We start from the raw sequence: 23,030 nt of genomic DNA on the forward strand, positions 1-23,030 counted from the left end.
ATAATGAAAGAGAAAATAGCTCCATTGTCAAGAATGACCATCTTTTACCTATATTTCTTCTACTATTTTTATTCTACACAAAAAGATATTTTCTTATATTTATCCCAAATCTATCTCTACAATATATTCACAAAACAATCCAAGTCTACCGCAAAGGGAATAACTTGAAGCAATGTGGCCTATATAAACAGGAAAAATAAGTCTACTGCAGCTTTTTGTGAGTTGTGCTTTCATGGAAATTTAATGGAACCTTGCAAATAGCCATTCCCCCAAGGCAAAAGTATATGAACCAAGATCAGAATTAAATCTCTCTACTCAAAAAGCTGATGCTTCAAATGTGGATTCCATCACATTTGCAACAACTGATCCTAGTAGCAATGGAATAGATGTATCTGCTTAAAAGTGTTTTTTTTTCAGTCTATGAAAAATAAAATACCTATATTAACAGAACAAGGAATAAAAAACTTAAACTATCCAGTCTCAAAAAAAAATTGATCAAGTCAAAAACAAACTCCCATAGAAAAAAAAACAGACCAAATGGATTTATAAGTGAATTCTATCAAACAGTCAAAATAGTCAACTCCAATATTGCATAAATTATTTGCAAAAATAGGAAAAGAAAGCAATTTAGCAAATTCCTTCTTTGAGACAAACATGGTCTTGATAGCCAAACCACAGGTATTGAGAGAAATTAAGAGAAATCTATAGACTAATATCTCTAATGAGTATTAATTTAAAAGAGGATATTGCAACACAAAGAAGTTGTTACCATAATCACAGAAACTTAGAATTGGATTTATTATTTATAGCACCAAGACCAAATGGATTTACAAGGAACTTCTATCAAACATTTAAAGATCAACTAATTCCAATATTAAATAAATTATCTGGAATAATAGGTAAAAAAGAGATCCTAACAATTCCTTTCATGAAACCAAATATGATATTGATACCTAAACCAGGAAAAGTAAAAACAGAAAAAGACAATTAGAGACCAATTTCATTAATGAAGATAGATGCAAAAATCCTAAATAAATCCTAGCTAAAAGATTGTAACAATATATTACAAAGAGTGTACATTATGATAAAGTGGGATTTATACCAGGGTTGGTTTAACACAAGGAAAACCATGGATGTAACTGATTGTATTAATAATAAAATCATATGATTATATTAATAAATATAGAAAAAGCTTTTGAACTGTTCATCAGTTCTCCCTCTGGGAGTGGATAGCATTTCTCATAGTGTGTCCTTTGACTGTGCCCAAAGGGCTATAAAAATGTGCATACCCTTTGATCCAGCAATAGCACTTCTAGGGCTATATCCCAAAGAGATCACACAAATGAGAAAAGGACCCACATGTACAAAAATATTTATAGCAGCCCCTACTGTGGTGGCAAAGAATTGGAAATTGAGAGGATGCCCATCAATTGGGGAATGACTGAACAAGTTGTGGTATATGAATGTAATGGAATACTATTGTGCTATAAGAAATGATGAGCAGGCTGATTTCAGAAAAAACCTGGAAAGACTTGTATGGACTGATGTTGAGTGAAGTGAGCAGAACCAGGAGAACATTGTACACAGTAACAGCCACATTGTGCAATGACTGACTTTAATAGACTTAGCTCTTCTCAGCAATGCAAGGATCTAAGACAACTCCAAAAGACTCATGACGGAAAATGCTCTCCACATCCAGAGAAAGAACTGTGGAGTCTGAATGCAGATCAAAGCATACTATTTGCTCCCTCTTTTTTTGTTTTGTTTTGTTTTGTTTCTTCTTTCTCATGGTTCCTTCCATTGGTTCTAATTCTTCTTTACAACATGACTAATGTGAAAAATATGTTCAATATGAATGTATATATAGAGCCCATATCAGATTGCATGTCATTTTGGGGAGGAGGGAGAGGAAGGAGGGGGAAAAATTTAAAACTCAAAATCTTATGGAAGTGAATGTTTAAAACTAAAAATAAATAAATATTTTTTAAAAGAAATTATGAGCTCAATGATTTTAGAAAAAACATGGAAAGATTTGCATGAAATAATGGAGACTAAAATGAGCAAAACCAAGAGAATATTGTAACAGCAATATTCTTTTAAGAATAATTTTAACTAATAAGTTATTTTGACTATTACAAATACCCAAATTAACTACAAAGGACATATGATGAAAGATGCTCTCTGCAGCCAGAGAAAGAATTGATAAATAGAAGTATGGAGAAGGAAGAAAAAAGTTTGCATGATAATTTTGTTGTATATTTAAAAGGAATGGCAAATTGTGCTTGGTAGAATATATATATGTATTAATGGAAATGCTTGTTTTATTCCATAAATTATATGGAATATGGAATATGAAATTATAATAAAAAGAAAGAAAGAAAGAAAGAAAGAAAGGAAGGAAGAAAGAAAGAAATGGTTCTTAGAAGTTATTGAATCCAACCTCTCATCCCATAACAGAATCTTCCTTGGAACATTTTTGATAGAATTATCCACTCTCTGGTTGAATCCATCCACTCAGCTGTCACTCTACGGCATATGGTGATGACTTTTGTTATTACTGAAATACATATGATGGTTTACTCCTATGCTAAGCAATTCTGAGCAATTATGATTTTCTAGTTAGTGTTACTTTTGTCTCATATTCAATGTTACTACCACTTCTGTCTGTCTGAAGGCTGTCAGGAATTGTTAACTCAGTAACCTTAGTTTTTACTAGTTCAATATGGTTTGACCTGAGAATTATTTGGCATAGTGTAGCTATTTTCCTTGCAACCCAGAGGTCTTTTTCATTTATTTCTAGGTTTACAGTTGTGTTCCAGATGGTTGTCATGTGAGATATCTAACCACTGAATAAATGGAGAATACTGTATTTTGTTTTTCTTATTTTATTTAACACACAACACTTTGGTGTGCCATTCTTTGGTATGTGTCTTTAACGATGTGCCCCTTCTTCTTCCTTTCACAACTACATTTTTGTACAATGACAAATGAAATAATATATGTAAGCTGCTCTCCAAACTTCAAAATTTCTATATAAATGTCAGTTCTTATTCTTATAGTTAGAAATTTATTTTTAGAGCCTCAATCTTCTCATCAAATTATGGTCTAATTTATTTTTCTCTGAAATTAAAAAAATATTCCTAAAATACAATATCCATTTCTGACTATGCCAATCATTCTCTTCTTTTCCTAATATGAACTCCAAGATGACCTAATCACTTTTCCTCCACACTTCCCTATCACCAACCAGTTCTTCTTTGTTGGTCAACATGTTGACCATATACCTTTCCCCCTTATTGTTTCTTCTACCTTTTGAGCGATTAAATTGTCAGCAGAACAAGTCAAGAATTTTTCAAGTGCTTAACTTTAGGTAGAAAAAAAAGACTTTCAGTAGATTTATGAATAATTAAAAACCCTATCACTACTATGTCCTTTGAGTTCCAACCAAAATCCTATCTTCTACAGGAAATCTTTTCCAATTCCTCTTAATTCTGGTGCTTCCTCTCCTTTAATTGTTTTCTATTTATGTATATGTATGAATATGTATATAGTTTGAATTGCACACATTTGTTTGCTTTTGGTCTCCTTCATTAGATTCTGAATACCTTGAGGGTAGAGACTATCTTTTGCTTATTTTTGGATTTCCAGTACTTAGCACAGTGCCTGGCATGTAAGTGCTTAATAAATGTTTATTGACTGAGCGTTATACTCACTTTCTGTGACAGTTTTGCAGTCTGTACTAGGAACATATCATCCATATCCTTTTCCTAACTAAGTAGTTAGTAGTATACTCCCATATTTCCATTGTTACTTTCTCTTATAGTCTCACTCGCCCCATTCACTCTCTGGTTCATGGATTTTGATTAAAGTATATATCTTCCTGACATGCAGAGTTTCTCCTGCACTCCCTTAGGTCTTAGAGAGTCCATGTGGTAAAGTGAAAATGGAACTGGATTTATAATCAAAGGACCTAGCTTCAGATTCCAGCTTTACCATTTGATGTGTGTGACGAATGACCTTGAGCAAGTAATTTAACCTCTATGTGCCTTTTTGTCCTTATCTGAAAAGGAGAGAGTTGAATTTGACTGCCTCGGAGTTCTCTTCCAGCTCTAAATCTATGATCCTTTGATCTGTCTCTTCTGAACAAAACATATCTTTCTGTTGTGTTCATATCATGAGTTCTGTGTGATTTCAAGTCAGATTATGTTTAACTCTTCAAGAAAAAATTCAAGTTCACTTTTCTATTCACAGTTTCATATTTGGTATATAAATAATTAAGGCTATAAATGGTATTCCTGGTTTCCTTTCCTGTTATTTCCATCTCATAATACTGAGCTCTAGTTTTATAATTTTATCTTGACATCTCCCATCCTTACTTGGAGGAAAATTAGAATATTCCAATGTATATAGGCTACTTCTCTTCTTTGAAAGGTGCTGAACCTTTGAGAACTTCGTACCTATTGTATAAATCTGATTATATGGTTTCTCTCCCTTTTTTTCTCTTATGTTTCACTTTTCATCTGGTAACTTCATGACACCAGCTTTCAACCCTATTCTGTAGGTTCAATTTCAAGTTTAAATATTAACTTAATAGGGTGTTACATTTTAGTCAAAAAGTGTTATTGTTCAGTCATTTTCCAGCTGTATCTGACTCTTTGTGACTCCATTTAGGGTTTTCTTGGCAAAGATACTGGAGTGGTTTGCCATTAGTCCCTCTCCAGCTCATTTTACAGGTGAGGAAACTGAGGCAAACAGTGACTTGCTCAGGGTCACACAGCTAGTAAGTGTCTAAGACCAGATTTGAATTCAGGAAGTGGAATCTTTTAGACTCCAAGCAGAACACTCTATCCACTGTGTCACTTAGCTGCACCCCTTCCAAAAGTAATTATACCTTAATCAAATACACTGCTCAGCTATTCTAAACATCTGAGGTTTTACTGCAGGTTTAAAATGTTACTTTAACCTTCACTAGCTGTTCAATACTTTCTAGAGTCATTGTAGAGTGTGATATAATCCCTGTTTTAGAATCCAGAGAATAAGAAAACTGCTTGTAAAGGACAGATCCAAAAGTGTTTACATATTGGGCCACAAACGGAAGAGACCTTAGAATTGTTCTAGTCTAGCTTCCTCATTTTGCAAATAAGGCAACTAAGGCTAAGAGGGGATAAGTGGCTGGACTAGTGTCCCACAGCCAGTCTGAGGCAAGATCATGTATTTAGAGTTAGAAGGGACCCAAGAGGCCATCTTGTTTTACCCTCTCATTTGACAGATGAGGAACTGAGACTCAGAGAGGTTAAGTAATTTTCCAAAGGTCAAACAGTAAATAATAGAGCTAGAATTTGTACCGAGGTCCCTTGATTTGAAATCCTGTGCTTTTCACTAAACCACATTGCCTTTGAGCAGAAAACAGATCCAATGATGCTATATGCATTCCACAGTCTTAGGGAAGGCTTAAGTTCTACTAGACTGTCACTTAAGTACCTTAAAGAATAGTGAATTTGCTATATCAGATTGGACACTGTCTTGGGGAGGGAGTAGTGAGGGGAGGGGGAGAAAATTTAGAACTCAAAATCTTATAGAAGTGAATGTTGAAAACTAAAAACAAACAAATGAATAAAATTTTTTTTAAAAGAATAGTGAATTTGAATTACAAAATGTGCCAGTCTTTGTGAATCAGTCTATATTAGAGTCTAAGATTTATTAACAAGGGGAGTTTGTTTAATTTTGTCTTGGAATGGTTGTTAGCTATTTCAGATGATTAAAAAAAAGTGCAGTTACATTTATAAAAAAATTTTAAGGTAGCAATTTATTGCTTTAATTTGAATAATGTGTATCTTTCTTTTCCTTTTTGTTTTTTTTTTTTTACTGATTCCTAGGCTAGAAACTGGCAGTTAACAAAAAGCTACCTCCTTGTGATTTCACTCTAAAGGAGAATGATTTCATTCTAATTTATATGTCACAGTAGCCAGTAAGCTCAATTCCCCTTATTGGTAACCTAGACTTTAATTGAAGAACAAAAAGGAAAAAAAATGCTCAAATTAGATGGATAAAATGCTGTATCAGAGATTTTAATGTGAAATTACATTTTTATTCATCCTAAACTGGTTAGCAACTGTTCTAAGATATTATGTGCCAAATTCCCTTTGTCTTGGTTGATACAGGAACAGTAGATTTTTTTTTTCAGTCCTTTCCAGGTTTGACAAAAAGGTAAGAAAATTAGAAGAAAATTACTGAAATAGCTTGTGATTTGGGGCATTTTAATAAATTGTCTATGGAAGCAAAAGAGGGAATATGCTCAAATTTTATCTAAACATATGGTACAAAAAAGAATAAGTGCAGGGGGATTGGGACTGAATGAATTTCAACAAAACCCAAGATCAGACTTACTTGGTTTGGTCTCAAGAGATATCTTTTAAGTTTATTGACATTAATCTAAGATCTACTGCAAAAAAATAAAATAGAGAGATTCAGAAGATACAGAAATATTCATTCATTTACTTGATACTTATTGTATCTATCGTGTACAAGGAACTGTGCTAGGCACTGAGAGAGGTATGAAGTTTAGATAAGACATGGTCCCTGACCTCATGGATCTTATAATCTAGCAAGGGGATAAATCACACACAAAAAGAATTATAATATACAATATTACATGATAAGTGCATTATGGTATTACTAAGTAAAAAGCTATATGAGTATGAGAGTGAAAGTTGTTATTGATTATGGAGATCAGAAAAAGCTCTGTAGAAAAAAAGTAACATTTGAGATGGCCTTTGAAGGATATTGAGGCATTCAACAGTTAAAAGAGGAGGAGGCATGACATTATACGCAAAGAGAACAGTGTAAGAAAAAGACATGAATATGAGAAGGTGTGGGGTGTGAATGAATGAAAAAATGAAAAAGCAATTATTAAGCACTTACTGTGTGTTGAACTCTGAGCTAGGTGTTGGAGGTACAAGTAGAAAAGTGAGACACTCCTTGCTCTCAAGCAATTCACATTCTAATAAGACAGAGGATACTTAAGTTTGGATAGCAAATATGATTTAGGGATGGAGAGTAGAATGTGTGGAGGAAAGTATCAGGTAAACAAGTTGTGCCATTCTATGGGGAACAACGAAGAATAGAAAAGAATTTGTACCTTTCTTAGTAGACAATAGGGAAACAGCTAAGTTTTTTGAACAAAGTAATGATTTGACCAAAGTTATATATAAAAAAAAAATCTAGCAGCCTAATAAAAAATAGAAAAGGATGTGAAGAGAGGTAGAAAGATCTGGCTGTTGCAATAGTCCAGGAGAATCATAATGAGGACAACAGCAGTGAGGACTGAGAGTCAGAAGTGAGAGCAAGAGATGCTATGGAGATGGATTTGACTGGATTTAGTGAGTGACCAAATACGAAAAAGAAGAATCAAAGATAGCATGAGGTTTCCTTACTCATCCTATGGAGAAGTGAATAGATGTGTCACAAACAGAAAGGCAGTACTGTGGTTAAAAGCACTGGATCTGGAATCAGAGGACCAGGGTTTGAATTCCCACTCCTTTACTTGTATGACCTTGAACAAATCACTTTACCTCTCTGGTCCTCTGTTTCTTCATCTGTGAAAGGAAGATGACCTCTTAGATCCTGTTGTTCTTTTTTTCCCATTTTTTCGACTGTTTAAAACTCTTTATTAGCCTTCTAATAATAGACATTTATAGAAGGCTTTAATATTTTAAAAAATTACTGATATTATAGTATGGGTACAAAGTATGGGTCCCTTTGCTTATCCATATTATGGCTTTAGTCCCTTGAAGTTCTTCCACTTTTGGGGGCCACATTCACCATCTAAGAGCTCGTATCAGACAAGGGCCCAGGGGCTGGGTATCCATTTCCCCCCATGTTGTCTGTAAGTTTCATGCCATCAAGAGGGGAATCTCAGGACCAAATATCTCACAGATGGTGACCTTTCAGCCCAGAGAAGGCAGCATCATGGGTAGTAATGGAATAAGAGCAGGCCTTAGACTCTGCCCTGGAGAATCAGTGGCAGAAGCATAAGCTTTTTCCATGATGTAAAAGCTGTGCAGACTCATGTCTGAGAAGCAGGAATTCCTGAACCTGATATTCTGAAGAAGTTATCAACAGTTCCTCCTTAGGGGGGTTGCCCATAAGTAACTCCAATTTTGATCATCCTACCTTTGCTCTTTATACCTGTGTTTCTGCCGAATTTTTGAGGAATGATAATAAGTTTAGTTCACATGTGTGGAATCTGAGACACTGATGGGACAACCATTTTAGAGATGTCGTACAGTCAATTAAAGATGAAAGCCTGCAGCTCACAAGAAATGTCAAGGGTGGAGGCAGAGATTTAAGAATCATCTACATAAGAGTAATCACTGGAACCATCAAAGTGACTAAGATTGCAAAGGAATGGTAGAGAGAAGAAAAGGAACCCAAGAGAGACTCTAGGGGAACACCTGCCTTAAGAGGTTATGAAGAAATCAAGGGGTCAGGGAAGGAGAAAGTGAAGGAGTTGTTAAAGAAATAGTAGAAGAACCAGGATTGCATGGTAATGTTGAATCCAAGAAAGGAGTAATTATGCAGTGGCATAGCATGGTAGAGAGCGTCAGTATCTGGAAAGGAAAAAGACGATAAGGACTGCCATCAGAATTGGCACTCAGAGGTTATTAACGACCACTGGGAGAGCAGTTTCAGCAGAGTAGTGAAGATGGAAGCTAGTCAGTCAATTTGCATTTATTAAGTGCTTGCTATGTGCCCAGGCACTGTGCTAACCCAACTATTTTGAAAGACAAAGCACTGCCATAAAATTGGTACACTGCTTAAATAGATTTGAATCTAGATTACTGTGTATAGCAAAACATAGAGATTCAGTGTATATGAATTCATCGTAATGTATTTAAAAATATAGAGAATTAATTTGGCATGTCCTCCTATAGGACTCAAAGGACTGTAATGAAATTCTCCCAGGAACAAACAAAACAAGTTACTCGGCTCTTTGTATTTTTATTAGGGCACTGGAGAAATACAAATAGCTGATATAGAAATTTTCTTTTCTTTTGATCTTGCAATATCATTAAGATCAAAGTGGAGGGCTGTTACCTTGCAAATGGTATCTGCCTTGAGCTTTGGATTAAGGTAATTAACCAATCCCCAGTGGAGAAATGGTCAAAAATATGAGTAGACAGATCTGTAAGAAGTTGAAGCTATCAACAGCCACAGGAAAAAATGCTCCAAATCATTAATAATGAGAGGAATGCACTTTATAACAACTCTAGGGTTCAACCTCACACCCACCAGATAGGCCAAAATGACAAAAAAAATTTACAAATGTGGGAGGGCAGGTACATTAATACACCAGTGATGGAACTGTGAGCTAGCTCAGCCAATCTGGAAAGTGGTTTGGAACTATACCCCAAAAATAATTAAATTGTGCATATCCATTGACTAAGCAATACCACAATTAGACATACTGCAAAGAGAACAAAGAAAGAAAAAATGGTTTATGTGTATAAAAATATTTATAGCAACTTTTTGCTATGGCAAAAAAAAATGGAAATTAAAGGCATACCCATCAATTAGGGAATGACTGGACAAATGATGGTAAATGAATGTAATGTAATATTATTTCCATGTAAGAAATAATAGGTGGGATGGGTTCAGAAAAATCTGGGGAGACAAAAGTGGACTGTTGCAGAGTGAAACTAGCAGAACCAGAAGAACAATTTATATGAGTAACAACACTGTAAAGTAAAACATCTTTGAAAAACTTAAGAATTCTCATCTATAATGACTAACCACCACTTCAGAGGACTATTGATAAAAGCATGTTATCCACCACCTGATGAGAGGTGGTGAATTAGATGGGGTAGGTCGCAATATACTTTTTCAGACATGACCAATATATGGATTTGTTTTACTTGACCATGCTTATTTATTACAAAGAAGGGCTTTTTTTTTTAATGAGAGGAGAGGGCACTAGTGATAGGGAAAGAAAGAAAGAATAAAAGTCATTACAAAAATTTTTTTTAAATGTACATAAGAATATATAAGAAGATTCAGAAGAAGATATAGACAAGGGAAGAGGGTTTTGAAACTAATATGTTAAATTTTTTGTTTTATTTTAACGCAGTCATACATAATAGAAATTTGTAGTTTGAGTAAAATTCTCTTTGTGTCATTCTGTATAAATGGAAATGCTTAAGTTTGATGTTTGCTAAGTAGTACAGAACCAAAAAAAACCTGTTTAAATAGAAATTCTCCCCTCTTCCACCTAGAATATTCTCTCTCTCTCTGTGTCTCTGTTTCTCCCCCTGCATTTCTCTCTCTGTGTCTGTCTGTCTCTCTTTCTCTTCCCCCTGTTCTCCCTACGTCTGCTTCTTAGAATCCCTGGTTTCCTTCAAGACAGCTCAGATTTCACCTTCTGCAGGAAGCCTTTCTAAGGCCACCCCAACTCCCAATGCCAAATGCATTTCTTCTGAAATTATCTTCCATCTACTCTGTAGATTTCTTTTAAGTATGTAGTGACGCAGAGATCATCTCCCCATTATAATGTGAATTCCTTGAAGGCTGGGGCTATGTTTTTGCCTTTCTTTGAAACCCTTTGTTCAGCACAGTGCCTTGCTTGAAGTAAGTTGATCGTTTCATTGAACTTAGAATGAGGCAGAAAGCGTGAGCTAGGTAGGGACATGTTTTCAAAAGCATAATTAGTACATCATAAAATGTGACTTACTTTTCTGAATTTAATTCAGAGTCAATTTTTCAGAAATTTAGCTATTATTACATAAGGTAAAGTATTTCTATAAAATTATTCATTTACCAATCAATTAACAAGCACTTATTAATCATCCGCTATGAATTAGCACTCTAGGTTCTGAGGATACCAGGACAAAAAATAAACAATCTCCACCCTCAAGGAACTTACATTCTATTTGGAGAAACAACATATACACATAGCATCTACGAGATATTTACAGAACAAATACAAGGTAAGCGGGGAGGGCAAGGTACTAGGAAGTGAAGGTTTGGGATCAGGGAAGGCCTTAGGGAGGAAGTATCACTTGGGATGTGCTTGGAAGTAAGCAAAAGATTCTCAGAGGACCAGGTGAATAGGTGGTGCATGTTTGTTTAGACTGAGACAAACAAACAAACACACAAAAACTGGACTAGAAGTCTAGAATTATTAGATCTTGGGGATGAGGGGTTCTCCATATTTTTAGTAGGTAAATAAAAATGTATGGGACCATTAAGTTTTTATTTCCCACCCCCTCAAAAAAAAACCCTTACTTTTCTTCAGATAGATGTAGTGTAGTAAAGTGGAAAAGAACATGCTGGATTTTGAGTTAGAGGACATGGGGTTAAATGCTAAGTCTGCTACTTACAACCTACATGACCTTGGGCATGACTTGACTTATCTGGGCCTCAGTTTTCCCATGTCTAAAATAAGAGGCTTGGACTAGATAACTCCTATGAATCTTCCCACTCTAAATCTCTGATCCTCTCATCCTTTCCGAATTTGGGAAACACATTCTAATGTCCTTATTTGTAAAATGAGGGAATTGTAGTAGATGATCTCTAAGATGACTTCCAGCTCTAAGTCAGTGATTTTAGATTAGGTGGGATGTTCTGGTACATCAGTCTTGAGACTATTATCCAGCAATGCATAGCTTAAGGTAGTTAATCAGGAAAGCACCCTAGATTTGTCTGTCAAAGGAGCAGAAACTACTATACTTTAGCTGAATCTGTGACCATGTTTTATAGTGGAAAGAGTGGAATTGAAAGACCCAGACCTGAATCCCAATTCAAACTTTATTAATTATGTGATTATGGGCAAGTCCCGAAGCCTTCCTGAGCCTCTGTTTCCTCATCTGTAAAGTGAGGATAATACTACTAGCAGCTACCCACCTCAAAGGATTTCTATGAGGAAAGTGTTTTGTAAACCTTAAGGAAAAATTATTAATGAAGTAAACCTTTAAACTGAGGGACAGTATATTGTAGTGAAGAGAAAGCTGGTTTCCAGCTCAGAAAATCAAGGCCTGCCTCTGACATATACTGGCTGTATGGCCCTGAGAAAGTCATTTCTCTCACAGTGACCAAGTCAACTTTCTAAAATGATGAGATGTAGAATAGTTATTGATCTACATTGGTAGAAGGAGCTCCCTCACTGAGAATTCCCTGTACTGATGACATAACAAAAACAGACAAGAAAAAACATAGGAAAAACCCCATAAAACTTAAAGTACTATGTGAGGTTTCAGTATTACATTTAATAAGGATCTTTTGTATGTTATCACATGTACCAATTTTTCCTGGTACCCATCACAATACTTTCTAGGAAAACAACAACAACCCTAGACCTTGGATGAGCTTGCCACTAGGTTAGTACCCCATTTACCTTCTTGACTCCAAGTGCAGAAAGTAGCTATTTGCTATGCCCTCTGTACATGTTTGGTATCCGAAATAAAAAAGAAAGCTTCCTTTGATCTAAATAAATCTATTAGGTTTCCTTTGAAACAAGAAGGAGGGTGGAATTATTGAACCCATGACCTTGTTTCCTTGTCACTTTAGGGTCACTAAATGAGGGAAAGAGGTGACGGAATTGCACAGAAAAACATCTTCCTTAGGCCTCTCACCACTCAGGATAACCTCTTTTAACCTGTTTTCTATTGAGCTTATAGCTCCCTTTCTGGGACTCAGCTGCTGACTGATAATTAGACTTAATAAGAGAACAAAAGTTTCCTGAGGCAATCTAGGCAACATCCCATTTACTGGCAGTTGGGCTCTGCTGATTGTCAGAAAGCAGGCTTTTAACCCTAAGTTTGCCATCTATCATAAAGGACTCATATGTGTTTACACAATGTTGGTGGCATTTTATTTTACTTTGCAGGTATCTAAATCGGTTTTTTAAAACACTGAGGACAACCATAATGTGGGCCTTCTACTTGTAGTTGTCAACTTTTAATGAAGAGAAATCAATCAGTCAATAAGCAAAATGGTTTGGGGCTATTTGGGAGGAGAAGGAAATAGTTCCTTTAACTACTATTATGGGCATATAAACTCTGTTGTTCTATGCCTGTTTTTAAGAGTTGGTCATTCCTCCCCAGATCTGCACTTGTTCCTGACAATTTTATTCTATTTACTCTTGATCACTTCTGCCATGTTCAGAATAAGAAACAAAAGAGGAGATCCTCTGGTATTTAGCATTGCTGATAGCATCCACATCTTACAAAAAATAATTTGCAAATTGGCAAGGTTGTTTTCCTCCCTAGCCAAGGGTTACCTCTTTGGTGTAACCAACATCTCAGATAGGTTATGATAAGTTAGGAACCTGTAATTTAATTCGTATAGGGAATTTCCAAGAGAGGAAACTCTCTCTACCAATGCAGGTTAGCACCTGCTTTGTAAGTTAGGGTCTTCAGAAGGTTGTCTGAGACGCTAAGAGGGTAAATGACTTGTCTAGGATCAAATGGCCAGAAGAGAGGCAGAAATTGAACCCAAGTCTTCCTGGCTCTGAGGCTGACTCTCTATCCACATTATATGATATCTAGTTCTATATGTTAAGAAACTACGGTTTGGTTGTGAATTGATTCTTCCTTCACTGACACAGATCACAGCTTCTCTGTTGTTATGGTCAATCTCTTAATGGTTCATCTCTGAGGAGTAAGACTGGTTACAAGTCTTCCCAAACTTACAGAAAGATAGTACATAACTGGGCCCACACTCAAAATCTTCCCAGAGGTAATATTCCAGTAACAAAATCTTTGCTAGGGTCACTGGAATGCTACAATGAGGCATAAAAGTAGGACTTCAGTGAAGGTATAATAACTAATAATAAGCCAACAGGTCAATTCTCCCCAAACAATCTGTGTTGTTTTATTACTCAATAAAATGTCACCATTTGACACCAGTGTCTTTGTATTCACTTTTAATCAACAGCAACTGTAAATATAACCTTTGCCACACCCAGTAAGTATAGCAAGCCAAAACCAAAGATGGGAAGTAAACTAGAGTATGCTATCATTCTGGTTTCATAAATATAGGCATTGTCAGGGCCTTTTTTTTTAAAAGCTCTTAAGAAAGCTCAGAGAGATTAAGTGACTTGCTTAAGGTCATATGGGTAGCAAAGCCAAGATTCTCTGACATTAAGTCCTGTGATCATTTATACCATATTATTGTGTATGTACAGATACATTATAAATTATATTTTATGGTATGTTATATATACATATATAAACACATACATGCACATATTACATACATGCATGTTGTACTGAGTTTATGTGCATGTGTACATTTGTACATGTATGTGTGTGTGCATATATATGTATGCATGTATGCATCTTGGTGTCATTTCACTATATAAAAGCTCCCAGAGGAGAGACATTATCATTCACTTGAAAAACATTTAAGTACCTATTGCATATGGAACACTGCAGTAGGGCTTAGAAAGATAGAAATTTTAGATAAGCCCCTGACTCCCACAGTCTACAGGGGCATAAGACAAAATAATCAATACTGTGATGCATAATAAAAGTGAATTAGAGAGTCACAAAGAAAAATGTTGTCTGGAGTCCTAAGCAGAAGGTCACATCTATCTACTTTGCTTTATGTGATATCTAGCTTCATAAAGACAGGGACTGTATGTTATTGACACTTTTATAGTTGGTTATAGCATTCAAAAAATAGCTCTTTATGATGACTAATACCTTAAAAAGAACAGGCCTGGCTAATGGCCGGCATGATTTTGTAAAGAACATATTCTGTCAGATTAACTTTATCATCTAGATCTGACAAAGAGATAAATCTGATATACCCAGATAGAAGAATAAATTGAATCTAGGTGTTTTTTTACCTTAACCAGGCAATTGATTTTGTATCATACAACATACTTATCAACATTTTGGTAATATATTGCCTGGAATATTGAACTTAGAAAGTGGTTATCCACGGAGCTGTACTAACCTATTACTATATAACAAGTGTCAGTCCTGTGCCCTGAACCTGTATCCAGAGTTATTTAGTATTCGGTTTGGTTTTGTTGTTTTTGTTTTATTAATTCTTGGATAGAAAAAGAGAAAGTATATTGATTATTGTTCTATTAGCCTAAAGTTTTATTTATTTTAGAATAATTGATGTAACTATACATAACATTGTATGTTTTCACATTTATATCTCTCTGTTGGAAATATAGATTCATGTTTCTACATAATTATTTATGTATATGAGTATGTGAAATGGAGTTTCTTTCATGCTCCGTTGGAAGTGACCCTGGGTTCCTGAAAACCATGTCAGGTGATCACACATTCTGGGCAGATCTTATCAAACTGGAAAGGTTTCAAGTATGTGCTTGTCAACAGACTCAAATTGTCCAAGGACCAACCCAGCTAAATTCGCAGAGGCAACATGATATGATGAAAAGGGTGCTAAGTAGCTAGGTGATACAGAAAATAGAATGTTAGAGTTGGAGGCAGGAAGATCTGAATTCAAATCCTGCCTCAGGCACTTATTATCTGTGTGACTCTGGGCAAGTCACTTAGTGGCTACCTGGCTCAGTTTCCCCATTTGTAAAATGGGGACAATAATAGCACCAGGGTGTCATGAGGATCAAATGAAATAGTATTAGAAAAATACTTTGCACACCTTAAAGCATTATATAAATGATAGCCATATTATTATTATGGAAAGTTGTTATTCAGTCATTTCAGTTGTGTACGACTCTTCATGACCCCATTTGGGGTTTTCTTGGCAAAGATACTGGAGTGGTTTGCCATTTCCTTCTCCAGCTCATTTTATAGATCAGGAAACTGAGGCAGACAGGGTTAAATAGTTTGCCTGGTGTCACACAGCTAGTAAGTGTCTGAGGTCAAATTTGAACTCAGGAAGATGAGTCTTCCTGACTTCAAATTCAGGGCTCTATCTCCTTAGCCACCTACCTGGCCCATAGTAGGTACTTAATAAATGTTTACTGATTGATTAATCAAGCCTTGAATTAAGTAACTAAATACATTCTATATAAGATGAGTCTTTGACTTGGGGCCTGGCACTCTATCCACTGTACCACCTAGCTGCCATCATTATGGAGAGACTTGGGATCAATTTATATTTACAACATTTACTAATTAATTAATTTAACAACACATTTTTACAACTTTAAAAAACCTTTGGTATAGAATGTCTTTCTTTTCTTTAATCACTTTTTCCACATGATTTGACATTACATTCACAAGATTTTGACATTATCTTTAATTCTTTATCATGAAGACATACTTCTAATATATTAGATAATAAGCATACTTTTCATAAACATTTTTCCAAGTCTAGCTTTAATTTGACTCACAGAGTTTCAATGGGATTTAAATCAGGTGAGTTCCCAGGTCATTGAGGCCCATTTATCTCCATCTCTTGGACAAATTTTTTGACTCCATTCCATTCTTAAGAACGCAGCAAAAGGAGCAATGGAGCACATGAATACAGCACAAAACCCAGCACTCAGCCAATGCAGAGCTAACTAAAACCATCTCCATCCAGTTTCACCTCATCAAGGTCAAATGTGCTGTCAGCCTAGTGTCAGTAGGACACACATTTCTTAACAATGCTGTCAAAAAAATGAAACCACATCAAAAGTATTTTTGTCCACTTCTCCAAATTCACAGATCACTGTACTAATTATATAACTGTGGCCTAGACACTTAGAATCATAGATTTAGAGTTAAAAAGGATCTTAGATCTTCTAATACAAGCCTCTCATCTTAGAGGTAAGAAAACAGTTACAGCAAGGTTGTCTACCTCTCTGTGCCTCAATGTGTTCATCTGCAAAATGGGGATAACCATCCTGTAATACTTACTTCATAAGGTTTTCATCAGGATCAAATGAGAAAATTATGTAAAGTGCATTATAAACATCACTAGCTGTTATTATTCATATCATCAGGTTGATCATAGGAAAATGAATTTTGCAGCCACAGCAACTCTCAAGGAACATCTATTAAGGTGTAGAAGGGTTATGATCTGAACCCATTATTGACACTGATGGAAAGATGAAACCTGGAAGTGTGCATGTATAAATAGTTCTAGTCAATTAAAATGGTGGTGTAAAAATTGTTGGGGAACCTGGTTCTCCCACGCATATGCCAGCAAAAGATCAAAAAAGGGTACCAGATCAAATACCCAGATCAAGAAATCCAAAGAGAAATAATGGTAAGCTCCTTCCAGTTTACTACCTCAGGACTATGCAAGAAACCTCGAAGCTTGTTAGCACTGGAAAAGGCAGCTCAAGCATAAGCAAACAAGTCAGAAGCCTGCCATCTCTTGGGCCAGAGGCATTTGAGGGAAATCTGAACCCTGCATCATCATTCCTAATGGGCAGGAAGCCTGCAGTTCCCAGATGGAAAAGTGTCAGTGGGGTCAGAAAACCAAAGCACACTGACTTAAGAAACTCTAGAGACCCCTGAAGACTACAGCACCATGAACCTGGGTAATCCATGGAGACCTTCTAATAGTCTGAAACTAGACACTCAGGGGAGGTATAAATCAGCAGTAGAGACTCAAGAAACTAAGGTCAGCTCCAAAATGAGCCTGACCACTCAATCCAAGAACGCAGGAGGAATTAGAACCTGGCTGTGGGGCAAAGTCCCACATCAGGAAAAGTGGCCACAAATATGAACAAACAGAAGATATTAAACACTGTGAAGAAATATTATGAGTCAAGAGATTCCTAAGAGGTAAACCCAAAGGAAAAAAGTAACTCTTTAACAACTACTATCAGAACCTCAGAGGAAAAAAATGACTCGATTACGGAGAATGTAAGTGTACTTGGAAGAAATTAAGCAAGAGAAAAAAAGAATTTATAAATGAAAGACTGAGCTCTGGAGGAGAAAAATGGAAGGAGAATGAATAGCTTAGAGAAGATGAAAAAACTTTACACAAGTATCAGACTTCCTGAAAATTAGAATGGATTAAACAGAAGTCAATGACTCTATGAGACTAAAAAAATAGAATGAAATAAAAAAATCAAAATTAAAAAAGAAAGTGTAAAGTAACTTCTATCAAAATAACAAATCGAGAAGAGATCTTTTAAGACTTATCTTACTCCCTGATAACGATTTCCAAACAAAAAACCATGAATAACATATTTCAAAAAGTCATAAAAGAAAACTGCTTACATCTATTGGGATCATAAGGCAAAGTGAAAATAGAAAGAATCTATCAGTCACATCAAGAAAAAAAAAGTTCTAGGTTTTCAATCTAAAATTGAAGACATCCAGGAATGTCATAGCCAAATGCAGAGGTCACAGGTAAAAAAAAATAAGTACTGCAAGTAGCCAGAAACAAAGAGTTCAAGCACCACGGAACCCATTAGGATCACATAAGATGATGCTGACACTACTAGAAGAGATAGAAAATCTTGGAATACAATATTCCAAAAAGGTAAAATAAAAAGGATTTTAAAAGAATAGCTTGCCATGAAAAGCTGAATATCATCTTCTAGGGTAAAATTGGACATCAAATACAATAAAATGGTTGACTTTATTTTTTATATTTTTTCCTTTAAATTTAATTTAAATTAAATTTTTTCCCTTTCCCTCCCCTTTGGAAGAAAGAAAAAGAAAAACAAGATCCTTGTAACAAATAGGGATAGTCAAACAAAATTAATTTCCACATTGTCTATGTCACATATATATGTAGACACACATATACACACATACATATATACATATACACATGTTGTCAACATAAGAAATAAAAAAGAATTTAAAACAAATGAAGAGGAAATAAAGGAAATTATTAAAAATATTTTGTCCAATTATATGTTGACAAAACTTACAATTTTAATGAAATTGATGAATAGATTAGAAAAAATGAAATATAGATCAAGAAACAGAGAAATTAAACAGAACAAGAATGGAACCTAACATCAGATATAGAAATTGCACAAGATATAAATGAACTTTCAAAGAAAAGAAACTTAGGACCACATAGATTTATAAGTTAATTCTACTCAACATTCAAGGAAAAATTAATTCCAATATTGCACAAAGTATTTACAAAATTAAAAAAAGAAAGGATCATACAAATTTCTTCTGGGTTGCTGAGAATCATCTTATTCGTGAAAAGATTTTAGTGGTAATCTAGTTTTTGCTATCAATTGCTGTACTGTGTGATCTTAGTGACTTAGTTTGAAACTACTCCTTCAGCTCTGCCAGAAAATGTTCTTCTTTTTCAAGTGGCATAGTAGATAGAATGCTGTACTCGGAATATGTGAGTTTAAATCCTGACTAAACAATTACTAGCTATGTAACCTGAGACAAGTCACTTAACCTCTTCCAGAATCTACCAGATTCAGCTTACTCATCTGTAAAATAGGGATGAGTCCCTAGCTCACAAGGTTGTTGAGAGAATCAAATATGATAACTTCTGTGGAGCTCTTAATAAACCTTAAAGGATTATGTAGGTGTTATCTATTATTACAACTTTCTAGAATCTTTTCTCTTTCTGAAGCATCCAACTTCATTCCAGCTATCAAAGAAATCAGGCTGTAGTTATTTATGTGGGCATGTATATTTGAAATATGTGATTGATTTTGGAAGATAATGTGTGTTCAGTGTTAATGCTATTTACACATTTAGGAATTACAGAGTACATCAACCATTACATGGAGTACAAGACATTTTTTATATTTATTCTAGAGGTTAAGAACCCTTCTTCCCTTCTTTCTGCTCAGCCATTTACCAATATATGACCCAGGGAACTAAATTGATCCATAATTTTCATGCTCAGCCTAAAAATATCTACCACAAGTTTTTGTGATTCTTTCCTTTTATTTATCTGAATCTTGGTTAGAAGTATCAATTCAATTTAAAAATTGGATTTTCTGAAAGAATAGTCTACTATGATTGTAGGTTTTTTAATAAATGTATTTATTTATTTTTAGTTTTCAACATTCACTTCCATAAGATTTTGAGTTCCAAATTTTCTCTCCATCTTTCCCCTTCCCCCACCCCATGACAGCATGTAAATTGATATAGGCTCAACATATACATTCATAGTAAACCTATTTTCTGTGGTTGGTTTTTTTAAAGAGATATTTCTACTTTGATTTAATGGTACATAATCACAAGTTATCTAACATAATATCCAAGAGAAAAACAGTCTGTGATTTCATCAGCTTTGGGAGCTCTTTCTGCCAGTATAGATCTCAACTACAGGACTTTGCTTCTGAGGCATGTAGATGTTACAGTTGTATAATCATAGCTTTAGAACTGGAATGGACCTCAGAGGCAATCTAGTTGGCTCTCCATATTTACAGATGAGAAAACTGAGGCCTTGGGAGGTTAGATGATGTACCCAAGGTCATATAACTAGTAAAAGTCAAAGGCAGGATCTGAATCTAGGGCTTCTCAACTTCAAGCACTACTAATTACTACTACCAGATTGCATATAACAAATGTAATACAGGATTAAAATAATTCAGTCAAACTGATATTTGTTAATTAAGCTATTGTAGTTCCTTCCACACTCTCTCTTACTCACTTTCCAGGGTAGTATTTTTTGCTGTGGTTCCTAGAAAACAACCAGACCTCAAAACATTCAAATGAATATTCTTATTCTTCTTTGACCCAACAATACCACTGTTAGGTCTGTATCCCAAAGAGATTTTTTAAAAGGGTGCGGGGAGGACCTATTTGTGCAAAAGTATTTATAGCAGCTCTTTTTGTGGAAGCTAAGGATTGGAAATTGAGAGGATGCCCATCAATTGAGGAATGGCTGAACAAGTTAAGGTGTATAATTGTAATGGATGCTATAAGAAATGACAAGCAGGATGATTTCAGAAAAACCTGGAAAGACTTACATGAGCTGATACAAAGTGAAGTGAGCAGACCCAGGAGATCATAGTACACAGTAACAGCAGTATTGCATGATGAAGAATTATGAATGATTTGGACTATTCTCAACAATACAATGATCCAAGACAATCCCAAAGGACTCATAATGAGAAATGCTATCTCGTTCTGGAGAAAGAACTGATGTTGTCTGAATATAGACTGAACCATACTATTTTTCACTTTCTTCTTTTCTTTTTTTTTGTTTGAGTCTTCTTATGCAAAATTACTAATATGGAAATGTATTACATGATTTACACGTATTACCTATATCAGATTGCTTACCATCTCAGGGATGGAGTAGTGTGGGGAGGGAAAGGAGATAAGGGTAGAATCTGGGACTCAAAACTTAAAAAGAAAGAATGTTAAAAATTGTTTTTGCATGTAATTGAATGAAAATGAAATATTATTTTAAAAAAGATTTTTTTGTTCTTGGTAAATAGCATTGGAAGGTAAATACAGTGAATTTCCTTTGTAATTTTTCTATTGAGGATAGGACTAAAGGATACCACACATGCTATGAGGTGTTGTTAGATGCTTAACATAGTGATAGGGACTGGGCCTGTGATTTCATTGGAATAGAGAATTCTCAGATGAGGAAACTCCTTTAAATGCCAGTCCATACCTTCTCTACAATCCATATAATCTTAGACAGTGGACCATAACATAACTGAGAGATTAAATGACTTGCCCAGGCTTACAAAGCTAGTATGTCAGTGAGGTTGCACTTGACCTCAGGGTTTCCTGATTCCAAGGCCAGTTCTCTACACTGTATCATGCTTCATCTCATCAGATTTTTATTGTGGATAATTGTTATAATTAGAGAGACAAATTTGATTTGTCCAATCAAATAAATGAATTTGTATAATGAAGTCAGTTATAATAGGCTTCTGGTGTGTATTTGTTTTTAAGGTAGGGACTATCCCATTCTCAAGTTCTTGTTTAATAGCCTCTCACACGATCATCTCAAGCTAATTTGAGAGTCTTTGTTACCTCTCTTTGCTGTTAACTATTGATCTAACAAATTTATAAGATCTTGTAGCAGAACCTGCCAAATAAACACTCTTGGATCACTTCTCAATAAATGTCCCTGATTTTTTCCTTCTCCCAAATACCCTCATCGAAGGTGCCTTAAAATGGACAGACATTTCCTTATACAAGCAGGCAAGCAAACTAGTTCCCTTGATGCCAAATTTGCCCATGGTCCCTTAGGGCAATACACTTGAAGGGAGAAGAGGGAAGATCCCAAGACCACTCAAGGCCAATGCTGGTGAGACCATGGGAAAAAGTTTATGCGGCAGAGGGACTCAACTGAGGTGTGGTTGCAGCAAAGAAGACAATTTAGTAGCTTCCTGCTTCTACTAATCAATCTCACTAAATACATGCCAAACTCAGTTGTTTCTAGGCTGCAGAAAGTGTCAGCATCATCTAAATTTCAGTACTCTGGGACAAATCCCTTTTTTGACCCATCCTACCTAGTTACAGTTTTGTGTCTCCTCTGTCCTACCTCTCCCACAAAGCTGCCAAAGTTCCCTGATGGCACTTGAGAAGAATTAAGACTTTAAAAATGAAATTTTAAAAACTCTTCACCATACCTTCACTGTGATTGTACTTTTCGGGTACCAGGAGAACCTTGGTCAAGTAGGAGGTCTTCTAACACAGCCAGGATTTCTCCCTTCTGATTACCACTTTGTATTGTCTTCACTGCAGGACAATTAGCAGAGAGGATGCATCTGCCCAGCTAGCTGCAGTGAAACCTGCTGCCATCATTCTATTGAACAAAATCAGCAATTTGCTAGTAGTTAACTTCTGACGTCTGTTCAGCTGACTCAGGGTCGTATTATTCTCCGGTCATTTTAGAAATGCACACAGTTCAGTCAAACAGCCTGAACTACTGTTGAACTGCAATGACAAATTTTGCAGCACCCTTATGATGCAACTGAGTTAAGAGGCTCTCTCAGAAGCCAGAGAAGCAACTCTGCATGGCAAAAGAGCCACAGAATACAAGCTCACTCCCCCCCAATACTGACATAGGGCAAAGTCAAGTCAATGCTCTTTACAAATGCCTCATTAACATAAAAGAAAGGAAGACACCTTTTAAAAAAACTGGTGTGTTAACTGTCAATACCACCCACAATAATTTAGCCTGATAGTATC

General features: G+C 35.5%; 1 protein-coding gene across 1 annotated transcript in view; it reads right to left on the reverse strand.

Moving 5' to 3' along the window:
* LOC114049582 (lysosomal-trafficking regulator-like) overlaps positions 1–22,679 on the reverse strand; it is a 247,671-nt gene extending 224,992 nt beyond the window's left edge. The window contains exon 1 of the mRNA XM_027870836.1: positions 22,469–22,679. The gene's annotated coding sequence lies outside the window, so the exon portion shown is untranslated. The remainder of the gene's footprint in view (positions 1–22,468) is intronic.
* Positions 22,680–23,030: the final 351 nt, after the last annotated feature.

This window comes from Vombatus ursinus, unplaced genomic scaffold (assembly GCF_900497805.2).
Source record: "Vombatus ursinus unplaced genomic scaffold, bare-nosed wombat genome assembly UNPS02014798.1, whole genome shotgun sequence".
Lineage (NCBI taxonomy): Eukaryota > Metazoa > Chordata > Mammalia > Diprotodontia > Vombatidae > Vombatus > Vombatus ursinus.